Source organism: Saccostrea cucullata, unplaced genomic scaffold (assembly GCF_032062105.1).
Source record: "Saccostrea cucullata isolate Sc308-1 unplaced genomic scaffold, CSIRO_AGI_Scuc_v1 ctg3748, whole genome shotgun sequence".
Lineage (NCBI taxonomy): Eukaryota > Metazoa > Mollusca > Bivalvia > Ostreida > Ostreidae > Saccostrea > Saccostrea cuccullata.
This window is the reverse complement of record NW_026932145.1, coordinates 15,843-30,515: the sequence shown is the minus strand read 5'-3', so window position 1 is coordinate 30,515 and position 14,673 is coordinate 15,843. Positions and strand designations below refer to the sequence as shown.

At 29.9% G+C, this 14,673-nt stretch overlaps 1 long non-coding RNA gene across 1 annotated transcript; it reads left to right on the top strand.

Annotated features, from left to right (window-relative positions):
• Window positions 1-3,203: 3,203 nt before the first annotated feature.
• On the top strand, window positions 3,204-6,773 carry LOC134234509 (uncharacterized). Its single transcript, XR_009985192.1, has 5 exons — window positions 3,204-3,336; window positions 3,678-3,751; window positions 4,497-4,612; window positions 4,954-5,081; window positions 6,424-6,773. It is a non-coding gene; the product is annotated as an uncharacterized LOC134234509 (long non-coding RNA).
• Window positions 6,774-14,673: the final 7,900 nt, after the last annotated feature.

Below are 14,673 nucleotides of genomic sequence, written 5' to 3'. Positions count from 1 at the left end.
CCAAGGTCAAAAGGTCAAATTTGGTTGTACCCAAAGAAAGGTCTTGTCACAAGGAATACACATGTGAAATATGAAAGTCATAGCTCCACAAAATCAAAAGTTACGCACAAGATTAAAGTTTTTGCGGACAAACAGACAAATAGATGGATGGACATGACAAAAACTATATACCCCCGAATCTTTGATTACGGTGGCATTAAAACAACAACGTTAACTTATGGCCATACCTAATAAACAATTAATGTTAAGGCTTTAATGTTTCACATTTGAATTTATTTTTACAAGACTTTTCAATGGGTGTAAATATTTTTAACCTTTTGACATTGACCTTGAAGTTTGACCCACTTTTACAAAAAACTTTAACTGTGGTCATTACTTTTGAAAAGTTAATGCTAGGACTTGTACATTTTGCATGTGTATTTCTTAAGACTTAAGATCTTCCCTTGCGCAACATTAATTTTGACTCTTTTACCTTCACCATTGAGTTTGGTCCACTTTTAGAAAACATTAACCTTTACCATAACTTTGAAATAGTTGGTGCTTGGGCTTTCATATTTACAAGGCTCATTCATTGACACAAGTCCTGGCTCTCGGTAAAACATTTTTGATTCTTGGCCTTGGTTTTTGACTTGCATATGAGAACTGTTGAGCCTGTTGTCTTACGGGGACATCGGTGTTTCACAAACACATTTTTCGCAATTATATTTCAAACTATATGTCCATAAATACTCACCAAGTTTCTGAGTTTAAATTATACATGTACACTTGAATATGTTTATCCAAAATAATTTCCGTTGCCATGAAACTAAGAATAGATAATTTCTTTCTTTAAAAAAAATTGAAATTTTACAAAAGTCTAAAACTTTAACAGCGCATTTTGCTGTCCACTTTCAGATTTTACAGAGCCATAAAGCAGTGCTTTTGCATTGTTCTTACTTTATGATACCCGCCTCGCTTGAAAAGTCGCGATCGGAGAGTATATAGGCACACGTTGGCTGTTCAAATGCACTCGCAAGCTCGTGCATTTGAACAGCCAACTTGTGCCAATATTCACCAATATAAGTTCAATAACCCTATAATACATGACATAACGATATAGACTACATTTTTTTTCTTTGCTCGGTTTAATAAAATACATTGTATTCACCTAAATTACAAAAGTTATCACTGTTAAAAACACGTGTAAACATGCATGGTAAATGTTTGGCACTGCATGGAAATGAAGGAAAATCATTACTTTCGGTAAGATTAATTTTATTCATTATTTTGACGCAACGTCAATATGTACATGTACCATGCGGCGTCTGAATCCCCCTCCCAAAATGGCTCTAGATCGAGTTAGGATTTCCCCTCGGAAAACTGGCTCAAAAGTAGAATCACCCCGAAAATCTGGCTCTAGAGCAGAATTTCCTGAACAGAAATTCCACATGAGAGTCATTTTTCAGGGAGAAAATCCTACTCTGCATAGTAGGTATAGAATATAGAATGTGATTTCTAACAGAGCCAATCTCACCCAATAAAATATAATAGCTGAACTTTTGTGCTGAAGGGGAGAGGTGCGATACTTTGTTACAAGCGTATGCTTATGAAAGTTTCCTTAAGATGACCAGCAGGTGTTGACTTTTAAAGTCTGTTCTCATTGGAGGGTCTAGGACACTGCCAGAGGGGAGCTTGAATCTTGCTTACTGCATTTGGAGTCAAGGTCAAACATCAGAACTATTTAAACTCATGGAAAGGTCTTGTTACATTAATTAGATACACATGTGAAGTATGAAAGCCCTAAGCAAAATCTTTATTTTTTATTTTTTGCAAATTCCAAAGTTTTGTTTTATTATACCGATACAAAAGTACAAAAAAAAAATAATAGAGTATTACGGATAATTTGGAATTGGCTTTTGGAGCTTGAATTAGCTCACTTGACTAAAGTACGGGGATTAGTCCATCAACATAGAAATAAAATCCAGAATACGAACAACAAGGAATTAGCTTCCGAAGCAGGGATAAATTAACTCATCTGACTAAAGCACGAGGATTAGTTCATTCAGGAATTTTTAGGGAATTAATCACATTCAATGATCCAATTTTTACATTTATATTGTGCGAATTCCCCTGAGAGAATTTTCCCCTCTATTAAATATAATTCCTGTACGTGTTTTGAAAGGAGGGGAGTAGTATAAACGGTCTAGATAGCCCCGCATTCTGATTGGCTGAGAGAAATTATGTGATCAGTTCTGATTGGTGGAGGGAATAGGTGGGTCAACTGAGTGCAGTCCTAACCCTAATTCCCCCTAACCCTAGCCCTAACCCTAGCCCCTATCCCTAACTAACCCTAACTAACCCTAACCCCTAACCCTAACCCTAACCCTAACCCTAACCCTATCCCCCTTAGCCCTAACCCTAACCCTAACCCTAACTAACCCCTAACTAACCCTATCGCCCTAACTAACCCTAACTAACCGTAACCCCCTAACCCTAACCTAACCCTAACCCCCTAACTAACCCTAACCTATTCCCCTTAAATACTGGAGTTGTTTACATTGGTACGTAGGTGTTTACATTGGAGCCGTGTGCAAAAAAAAAAAAAAAATATGCTGACTACACAGGTAAATACTTGGCAGCGATAAGTTTTGTGTGTAAAAAATATGCTGACTTACAGGTAAATACTTGGCAGCGATTCAAGTCAGAGGACCGTGTGCAAAAAATATGCTGACTACACAGGTAAAATACTTGGCAGCGATTCAAGTCAGGGGGGCCCGTGTGCAAAAAATATGCTGACTACACAGGTAAATACTTGGCAGCGATTCAAGTCAGGGGGCCCTTGTGTAAAAAATATGCTGACTACACAGGTAATACTTGGCAGCGATTCAAGTCAGGGGACCGTGTGCAAAAAATATGCTGACTACACAGGTAAAAAAAATATGCTGACTACACAGGTAAATACTTTCAAGGCAAAAAATATGCTGACTACACAGGTAAATACTTGGCAAGTTTGTTTAGGGCCGTGTGCAAAAAAAAAATAAAAATATGCTTACCTATGCATTGTGACGTCATCCATGTCAGCGAGCTACCCTATGCATTATGACGTCATACACTTGTAAAATTAAAGTTTCATTTTCACTTTTGTTTCTAAGAAGTCAACTTAGATTTTCAAAAAATGTAAGACTATCTTTTGTTTTTCCTCTCTTTTACTGATGATTTCCTACTGTGAAGCTTTCCTTGTATAAAGCTCAATTTTTCCATGACCACGGAAGTAAACATCCTGATGCATTCTTGTCATGTGAATGTTGAGAGCGTGTTCATTTTTGAAATCTCCTTTCTGACAGACATATTCTACAGGTAAGTTTGTCTTATTTTTGTTTACATTTCCTATATGAAGGTCATCTTTGTATTTAACCATGATTATGTAAAGTTCTGTTTTGAATGTAAATACTATATTTATCCTCATTTCATGTGATTTACAATTGTTTAGCCTGCATGTAACTCAGAGTGCATTTAATAATTCTATGATGGGTCATTCTATGATATTGAATTTCAATCAGAAAAATGTTCACTAAATTTTGGTAAAATACATGGTATCTTTTACATTTCTATCCCTTTTGTCTGTAAATTACTTTGCTTTACTTACATTGTTAAATGAGGTTAATTGTGTATCACTGAATTGTATGATTTTTTTTCAGGATCAGCTGAGATGTAATCAATCACTGGATTATTTAATGGATAGGCTTATTGGGCATATATTTGGATATCTCTGGTAAGTTTGTCTTGTTTTTTTTTTAATTGTTTACATTCCCTATGAAGGTCATCTTTGCATTTAAGCATGATTATATGGTTTAATTTAATGACTGTGTAATACTTACATGTATGTGATATGTTGTCTCTATATAACTTACATTCATATAAATCATGATATAATTTCATAATTCATTATGTATGTTACCCATGGAATTCAGACTTACTAAATGGTGATCAAAGAGATATTAATTAGGAATCTAATAAGAGAAAAGGAGGAATTTACAAAAGATTAATTCTAAGTCATTTACTTTTTGTTTTGATTCTAAATATGTGTGATATATGCTATACATATATTTTCATTTTCACTTTTGTTTCTTAAGCTTTTCAAAAAAAAAAAAAAATGAAGGACTACATGTTGTACTGTGATGATGTAAAAAAAAATAAAAATGTATTTTTCTGTATGCATTACTGATAGCTATTAAACCAAAATTGAATCTGCTGTTAATAAAAGGTCTTTTAGTGTCTAAATAATTAATTTGATAATCATTTTATTTTGTGATATTAATACATTAGTTGTGCTTGTTTATTATCTATAAATAACATGATGAACTTTTCTCATCTCGAGTTAATGTTAAAAACAATTTGTTTTGAGTCTAAACACAAATATTTTCATGATCTTTTTTGACATTGTACATGTTGTATTTAAACATGCATTGTTTCATGCAGTACTCTGTCATATTAAAAAAATGCTTTTATTTCTACAGTCATCAACATGGAATGTATGACTTCATCTTTTATACAGTCGGGTTCGGGGTTTCGGGCGGCCATGACGAATTTCGGCAAGATTTTACCCCAGTGAAAAAGGCTTGTAATCCACAGTGTAGGTCTTTTAAAGTTGTTTCACATTGTTTATGATTGTGATTATGTTATCACTCACCTATATGTTTAATGTTAGCTATGCTAAATAACCCATTTCTGTGTAATTTGAGAGAATGTTTTTGTCATGTGCTTAAAGTATGGCCTGCTATTCATGTCATCATTTAAAGTCGCTCCTCAAATAAATCTGTCTTAAAAAATACATTTTACAAATGACATTTAATATGATTAGAGTATAGGTATCCAAATATATAAGAGATATTATTTTGCATTACATTTATAAGAGGCATTGTCTCATGTAATTTAAATCATAATAACAAAAATGGAATTTATTTTTCTATACAGTCCTCAACCTGGAAGATATGTTTTGTTCCTAACCATCTATAATCCATTCTCTATGAAGTGAAGCCTGGCTGCTCTTCCTTTGGAAATACACAGTTAGTCAATCAACATAGAAACACACAAACTTGAAGGTAAAGTTTCAATGAGATACAATTGTAACTTTTATTTATTTATTTATTTTTTTTTTTACATATGCATGTTTATATTTTTGAATTGATAAATAAATGATATATTTAAATAAAGAGGGCTTGGTGGTCATGGTCATGTTTAAACCATATTGATATCCTTCACAAGAAAAGGCATAAAAATTCATGATCAAATTTTAAAACTAAAATGTATGAAGTTTTTCTGTGCCAAATGATAGTTAACAGCTAAAGATAGCATATCTATAGAATAAGTTAAATATGGCTAATTTGTTAACCCCCAGTTTCCTTAATAGCATAGTTGGTAAAGATAGCAAGTTTTCACTTCAATTGCTGGTGAATTCTGAATTTTCCATTTAATATTAACATTATATCACAGGGAAAGAATACTATAATGTGGTTCATTAGGATGACCAGAAAAGAAATCTTAATGACCCTTATGACTATGTATAAAGTCTGTAACCTTATAACTGATGTAAGATGACCTGATTGTTTGGAATTAAAATTTCCTGGTGTTTCTATTACCCAAGATCTTCTTATGAGTGCATGGGACTGTTGTAACCCTTCTCCTGTTTATAAAAATAATACCTTGGAGCATGACACTTTATTCATTTAAGGTACTTTCAATATCATTTCTATGAGTTTGTGTTCTTTTTCTTTTTAATAATCTAGTGTTATATCTCCTTTACCCTAATTAATATGCATGCTTCCAAAATCATTATAGATCTGTCTGTATAGTTTCTTCAGCTCTTTGAACACAAATACCCTGATTCAAACTTTTGAGGTAAACATCATGGAGACATCATAAATGATTATCAGAGTGTATATATCACAATCTTGACCATAAGGTCAATTAAAATGGTCAAAAGCACAACAAATGAAAGTGAAAACTTTCTTATCAGAATACATAATTTTGTAATAGTAATTCTTACCTTCTTTTGGTAATAAATGGTTATATTCTTCATTAGCTTCTTCTGCAATCAAGGATCTTTCTATGTAATCTCTGACAACATTAGGATCACCCTTTTCTGGACATAATTGGTTATATTCTTCTTGAGAAATGATCTCAATAATGCTATCTTTTTTTTTATTTTAACTGGTATACCTCTGTCTACATCTTTCTCTGAAAGAACTCTCTTTTCAAACTGAATTTTACTCATTCCTTTACTCTTTTCTTTACTGGAGGTGTTACCCATGGTTAATATGAAAAGTCAAAATCTGATGTTACACCTTGTATTTATACCCTTTTTTGTCTATATTTAGAATTCCATCAAGCTTATATTACATAACAATTTTTTTTTTCAACTAAGACATTATTTTTATTTTCCAGGATATTCTAGTGAGGGCTTATGGAAATGATCTATGTCTACTCTCAGAATGGTGAAAGACTATCAGATTATGCAAAGACTAACAGGATATCCTCTCTTGGAACACTGAAACAAGAAAATCAAACAGGAGGTGGATGGAGGATTTAAGAAGCATGGTGAAAGACTATCAGATTATGCAAAGACTAACAGAATATCCTCTCTTAAAACACTGAAACAAGAAAATCAAACAGGATGGAGGATTTAAGAAGCACATAGATAAATATGATTTCCAACCAATTTAAGTACGATCATAGACTGTGCTTTACAGGATGACAAAGAAAGGACCCAGGATAGTATCTTTTACTGTCAGACACTGACTATGGATAAGATGTAGCCATTTATCAAACTGAGATCTAGTCAAATCAAGTATTGAGAACATGATTTTCTGATAACATGAATTTATTCTCACCAACTTCAAAGTATCTATATTTATTTTTTTTTATTATATATATATATATATATATATATTATTATATATATTATTTATTATATATGTATTTATTTTTACTAACTCATATTGAAGACAGTTGTTATGTAAGAGAAGTATACATTTAAACCTTTTATTTTTCATCTTATTTCTATAACCCCTAACAAATTACACAGATGTTTTAGAAGCTAGCTTTGCTGTAATTATTACTTTCATGGAATTGTAAATACATTTTGTTTGTGTATGTGTATCCTATTTTGAATTTAATAGGTCTCAATAGGACCCCCTAAAGATGCAAGTATCCCCTAATCTGTGATGTAATAATATCTTGAATATTTTTTATCATCCCATAGACTTCATGCTTACTTCACAGAACAGGTTAGAGTAATGCACTTAGTTTTCTAGGACACTTCATCAGGGTCAAAGCATGAGATTATTGATTCAGAGATAACTACCTTTGAAAATAATTTGTAACATAAAACTTCACCTTAAAGAAAGATGAGAGATTTTCTATAATTTTTTTTTCATGTATTTTCACAATACAAACTTCACATCATAAGTAAAGAAAGATTCAATAATACATGAGATTTTCATATAGATTTTTGGATCATTTTTTTTTCATGGGTTTTATTTTCAGTTGTTGTAACTTTAACAATTTGTGATAACCTAGAGACTTTACAGGCATATTCTTTGGTAAATCATATGCACTATGTTCAAGGATGTTTAAAGACTATTACTATGTAATACCTTTGAATTCTGTAAAAATCTTTTCACTGCATAGATAAAAACTGGTTGGAATAATACATGTTGACAATAATTTGCAACCTACAAACTTCACATCATAAGTAAAGAAAGATTCAGAGATTTTCTATAGATTTTTGGATCATTTTTTTCATGGGTTATATTTTCAGTTGTTGTAACTTTAACAATTTGTGATAACCTAGAGACTTTTTATCAGCTTTATTGGGTGGCATGGCATATTCTTTGGTAAATCATATGCACTATGTTCAAGGATGTTTAAAGACTATTACTATGTAATACCTTAGAATTCTATTAAAATCTTAATATCACTGCATAGATAAAAACTGGTTGGAATAATACATGTTGACAATAATTTGCAACCTACAAACTTCACATCATAAGTAAAGAAAGATTCAGAGATTTTCTATAGATTTTTGGATCATTTTTCTCCTGGATTATATTTTCAGTTGTTGTAACTTTAACAATTTGTGATAACTTATAGACTTTATAAAAATTAGGTGCAAATTCTTAGGAAAAGATTGAAATGTTAATCAAATGTACATGTTCAAGGGTGTATAAATGATTATTACTATGTAATACCTTAGAAGTCTGTTAAAATTTTATTATCACTGCATAGATAAAGACTGGTTGGAATAATTTATGTTTTGAAATAAGGTTTAGGGAAAAAAGTCAAGACTGTGGATATGACTTTTATTCAAATGGTGCAGTACAGCAACTCTGGTGATTTACATACCTTCAGTCATAAATAGATAGGTATTGGGAAGACTCCTCTAGATTTTGAAATTTTTAATTCAAAAGTATAGAACTTTTTTTTTAAGTTTGAAAGATTAAATGGCAGCATATCATTTGCTTGTGAATTTAAAAAAATAAATCCAAACACATACATCTTTGGATGATAATTATATAATTTTATCAATTCCTGGACTTCGGTCTTGATATCATCCTTTAATGTCCTTAAAATTTTAATGACTGTCTTTTAGTTTTAGTTGAATTCGGTTTCTTTTCTACATGTGAAAATGACATCATCCAAAGAAGTTCTTTGTCTGCATGTTATATGAAGAAGACAATTTTCATCACAGTGAAAGAGATTGATTTGTTAAAGATAATGCATTGATGCACAAATATATTTTAAAATTTTTTAATAGCTAGGGTTTAAATTTCTTTATATGGAATGCTAAGTACTGTTGATTTCATTTTTTTTTGTGAACAAAGATATACTAGTAGAAAAAAATGTACATGATGTGTCAGAAAAGCATGTGTAAACCTGATGACTTTATCATTGCTGATTAAATCAAATTATGAGTTTCATCTTTGTTACATTGTAAACATTTCTAAGTAGGGCACACACCAGAAACTCTTAAAATTATTATATCAGGGTTTAACACAACAATTTCAAATGATTTTTGGACGCTTTTCATGTATCAGAAAGACAAAACAGAATGTTTGTTCACAGATGTTCCAAAGGAAAACAAACACAAAGAAATGATTTGTAATGTTCTTTATGTGATTCATGTAAAATGTATTTTAAAAGTGTACCCTAACATTTATCTTTTGCATTTATATTTTTGTAAAGAATTTCTCATAACTTTGAAAAAGTAGTCTAATTGTATAATATGGGTAGCTTAAAATCTTGTAAACTTAAAAGTTGTACATGATGTGTTACACATCTTACATATGTAACCATTTCATTTCAGGGTTTTCAGCATATATTGTAGTTTTGTCTTAAATTTGTTTGCTTATGTAATCAATAATTTGCTAATACTCAAATTAGGAAATATATGAGAGAATAAACAAGAAAATCAGGTTTAAAAAATGTTTTTACTACAAAGGGGTTAATCCATAAGTAATTTCAGTCTATACATTTAAGGTATTGGTTTATGAAATAAACTTACATATGAACATTGTAAGACAATTGTAATCATTAGTTTAACCAGTTTTTTTTTTTTAAATAAATAGATTCACTGTCAGCATGTTATTTCTTGTAAAATAAATGAGAAAACAATTTTATTTGAGTCAGTTTTTTTTAATGTAAATTAAAAAGCATTGGAAGTTGGGAATATTTCACAAAGTTAATTAATTTATACAAAATTTTTTATACATAAGTGAATAGAATTGGGCAGCAGGCAAAGCCTATTTGAGCCCTCTTCCTAAAGAGGGTAATTGAGCATAATTCTCACTAGGATAGTTGAAATATTTTGATTTAAGCATTAAAGAAACTATTTCATATTGAAATATACAAACCATGTTTAGTCATGCAGTATATAGTTTACACTTGACAAAATGTAAACCTTATCTCTATTCAGGGTCAATCCAAAGGTCAAAAAGTAATGAAAAAAATATTTCTCTTTATGTATCAAACATGCAGGTATTATTGCAATAAATTCACTGTATTCATTTTTTTTGTTCTCTTTCTATGTATGAATAGCTCTAATTTAGGCAATCAAAGCAAATGAGTTATGTCAAATGATGAAGGTATACACAAGAAATTAACATGGACAGAGAATTTTGAGTTTCCCTCAAAATATTTTAATGTTTTTAATACAAATTAAAAAAGAAATGTGGATTCATCTATTAGGATTGAAACTTGTACATAATATGAATGATGGACACTATGACATTAAGAATGACATGAAAGAAATAAGTTTGATTCAATTATATGAACAGCTCTTAATCCATACAGTCAAAATGGAGGAAAAAATTTTCTTTATTAGGCATAAAGTAACAAACACTCAACCGATACATCAGAATTTTACTTTTTTGAAGAAAAGGAACCTTACTTACTTTGTTGAGTTGACATTCATATTTTTTGTGTTTGACAGGTAGAGCAATAGTTTCTAACTATTATAGTGAGAACTTTTTTTATTTAAGAGTCATCAGATTGTTCTGATATTTTGGTTAAAATAACTGCATGACATCAAATAATTTGTTCATACAAAGGACTAAAAGATTTTCCAGGTTTCTTCTTTAGTCAGATTAAATAGTGTTCAACTAATATGTTCAAAATACATTATACAAGATAATCATCCAAGTTACACAAAGGTAAACAAATGACCTTATTATGTTTTAAGTCAAAAGGTCAAAGTGAGGAGGATATCTGCTATATTTAATAGTTTGGTTAATATTCAAAGCAAATGAGTTATGTCAAACTGATGAATAGGTTAATACACAAGATATATTTTGAATCATGGACAAAGATCAGCACACTTTTGCGATACCATTGTTGTCCCTAAATATGGCTGCCAAGTGATGTTTCAATAAAAACAAAATGTGTTCCTGCTACAGTTGAAACTTCATTATAATGATGGACAGATGACATTAAGAATGACATGAAAGAAATAAGTTTGATTCAATTATATGAACAGCTCTTAATCCATACAGTCAAAATGGAGGAAAAAAAATTTCTTTATTAGGCATAAAGTAACAAACACTCACCCAATACATCAGAATTTTACTTTTTTTCAAGAAAAGGAACCTTATTACTTTGTTGAGTTGACATTCATATTTTTTGTGTTTGACAGGTAGAGCAATGGTTTCTAACTATTATAGTGAGAACTTTTTATTTAAGAGTCATCAGATTGTTCTGATATTTTGGTTAAAATAACTGCATGACATCAAATAATTTGTTCATACAAAGGACTAAAAGATTTTCCAGGTTTCTTCTTTAACCAGATTAAATAGTGTTCAACTAATATGTTCAAAATACATTATACAAGATAATCATCCAAGTTACACAAAGGTAAACAAATGACCTTATTATGTTTTAAGTCAAAAGGTCAAAGTGAGGAGGATATCTGCTATATTTAATAGTTTGGTTAATATTCATCAAACTTCATGAATAGGTTAATTAAACAAGCTTCATATATTTTGATTATCAGATCAAAGATCAGCACACTTTTTAACCATTGTTGTCTATGAATATCTTAACACCTCTATTGATTTTTCAGATTAAAAGTCAATGTGTTCCTGCTACAGTAAAACTTCATTATAATTATCAGAGTGATTTGTTTAGTTGTAAGAAATATATAAAATCTCCCACTCTTTCTATAATATGTCACTGAATGGGCTCCTTCATTTTAAAGAATTTTACAAGCAAATCATATACTGACTTTTAATCCTTCAAAACACAATATGTATATTAAATCTTGAGATTGAGATTTCAGCCTTTTAGGATTTCAGACTCTCAGGCTTTCAATCTTTAAAAACTTTCAATCTTCCAGGACTGAGTATTTTCATATTTATTTTGTAAGTCTTGTCTTTTTGTCATTAATTGATCCTTAGTAATTTAAACTTTTTCATATTTGTAAAACCAGAATGTGAAAGTAAGTGTTTGTGTAATCTTCTAAATGATTTATCCATAAATTTTTTTAATACAGTCAAATATAATTTGTGATAATCTTTATGAAAAAATGTTTTCATGTGTAAAGTTATGTGACAAAAAGTATGTGTAAAGTTAGCCTCACCCAACACCCTTGGGAGAGGGTGAGGCTAACTTTACACCATCCTTTTTGTCATAAAGATTATTTAAACAAAAATTATAAACTATTAATGAAATTTGTCATTTTTAAAAAATTATAAAATTGAATTAAATTAATTTTTCAAATGTTCCTTTTAATTTAATTATATATTTTTAATATTAACTTTGGAAATTTATGGGTCTTTTGTCTTTACCATTCCTTTAACAGAGATTTTTCAAAATTGCATGAGGAATTTCATGAGTTTAACTTATGATAAGAGCCTCTCCTTGGTTAACAAGTGTTGGATGATAGCTAACTGCTTACATCAAAATATTGATATTTATAAATATTCAAGATGTATGATATTGAACTTTAAATATGTATAGGTCAGGCAATTTGGAAATTTTGATCATCACAAATTATATTTGACTGTATTAAAAGCAGTATTTATGGATAAACATTTAGAAGATTACACAAACACTATACTTTCACACTCTGGTTTTACAAATATGAAAAAGTTTAAATTACTAAGGATCAATCGTAATGACATAAAAGACAAGACTTACAAAATAAATATGAAAATACTCAGTCCTCAAGATTGAAAGTTTTTAAAGATTGAAAGCCTGAGAGTCTGAAATCCTAAAAGGCTGAAATCTCAATCTCAAGATTTAATATACATATTGTGTTTTGAAGGATTAAAAGTCAGTATATGATTTGCTTGTAAAATTCTTTAAAATGAAGGAGCCCATTCAGTGACATATTATAGAAAGAGTGGGAGATTTTATAACTAATTTCTTACAACTAAACAAATCACTCTGATATCCTTATAATGAAGTTTTACTGTAGCAGGAACACATTGACCTTTAATCTGAAAAATCAATAGAGGTGTTAAGATATTCATAGACAACAATGGTATCGCAAAAAGTGTGCTGATCTTTGATCTGATAATCAAAATATATGAAGCTTGTTTAATTAACCTATTCATGAAGTTTGATGAATATTAACCAAACTATTAAATATAGCAGATATCCTCCTCACTTTGACCTTTTGACTTAAAACATAATAAGGTCATTTGTTTACCTTTGTGTAACTTGGATGATTATCTTGTATAATGTATTTTGAACATATTAGTTGAACACTATTTAATCTGACTAAAGAAGAAACCTGGAAAATCTTTTAGTCCTTTGTATGAACAAATTATTTGATGTCATGCAGTTATTTTAACCAAAATATCAGAACAATCTGATGACTCTTAAATAAAAAGTTCTCACTATAATAGTTAGAAACCATTGCTCTACCTGTCAAACACAAAAAATATGAATGTCAACTCAACAAAGTAAGTAAGGTTCCTTTTCTTCAAAAAAAGTAAAATTCTGATGTATTGGGTGAGTGTTTGTTACTTTATGCCTAATAAAGAAATTTTTTTTCCTCCATTTTGACTGTATGGATTAAGAGCTGTTCATATAATTGAATCAAACTTATTTCTTTCATGTCATTCTTAATGTCATAGTGTCCATCATTCATATTATGTACAAGTTTCAATCCTAATAGATGAATCCACATTTTGTTTTTATTTCACATCACTTGGCAGCCATATTTGAGGGAAACTCAAAATTCTCTGTCCATGTTAATTTCTTGTGTATACCTTCATCATTTGACATAACTCATTTGCTTTGATTGCCTAAATTAGAGCTATTCATACATAGAAAGAGAACAAAAAATGAATACAGTGAATTTATTGCAATAATACCTGCATGTTTGATACATAAAGAGAAATATTTTTTTCATTACTTTTTGACCTTTGGATTGACCCTGAATAGAGATAAGGTTTACATTTTGTCAAGTGTAAACTATATACTGCATGACTAAACATGGTTTGTATATTTCAATATGAAATAGTTTCTTTAATGCTTAAATCAAAATATTTCAACTATCCTAGTGAGAATTATGCTCAATTACCCTCTTTAGGAAGAGGGCTCAAATAGGCTTTGCCTGCTGCCCAATTCTATTCACTTATGTATAAAAAATTTTGTATAAATTAATTAACTTTGTGAAATATTCCCAACTTCCAATGCTTTTTAATTTACATTAAAAAAAACTGACTCAAATAAAATTGTTTTCTCATTTATTTTACAAGAAATAACATGCTGACAGTGAATCTATTTATTTTTTTTAAAAACTGGTTAAACTAATGATTACAATCGTCTTACAATGTTCATATGTAAGTTTATTTCATAAACCAATACCTTAAATGTATAGACTGAAATTACTTATGGATTAACCCCTTTGTAGTAAAAACATTTTTTAAACCTGATTTTCTTGTTTATTCTCTCATATATTTCCTAATTTGAGTATTAGCAAATTATTGATTACATAAGCAAACAAATTTAAGACAAAACTACAATATATGCTGAAAACCCTGAAATGAAATGGTTACATATGTAAGATGTGTAACACATCATGTACAACTTTTAAGTTTACAAGATTTTAAGCTACCCATATTATACAATTAGACTACTTTTTCAAAGTTATGAGAAATTCTTTACAAAAATATAAATGCAAAAGATAAA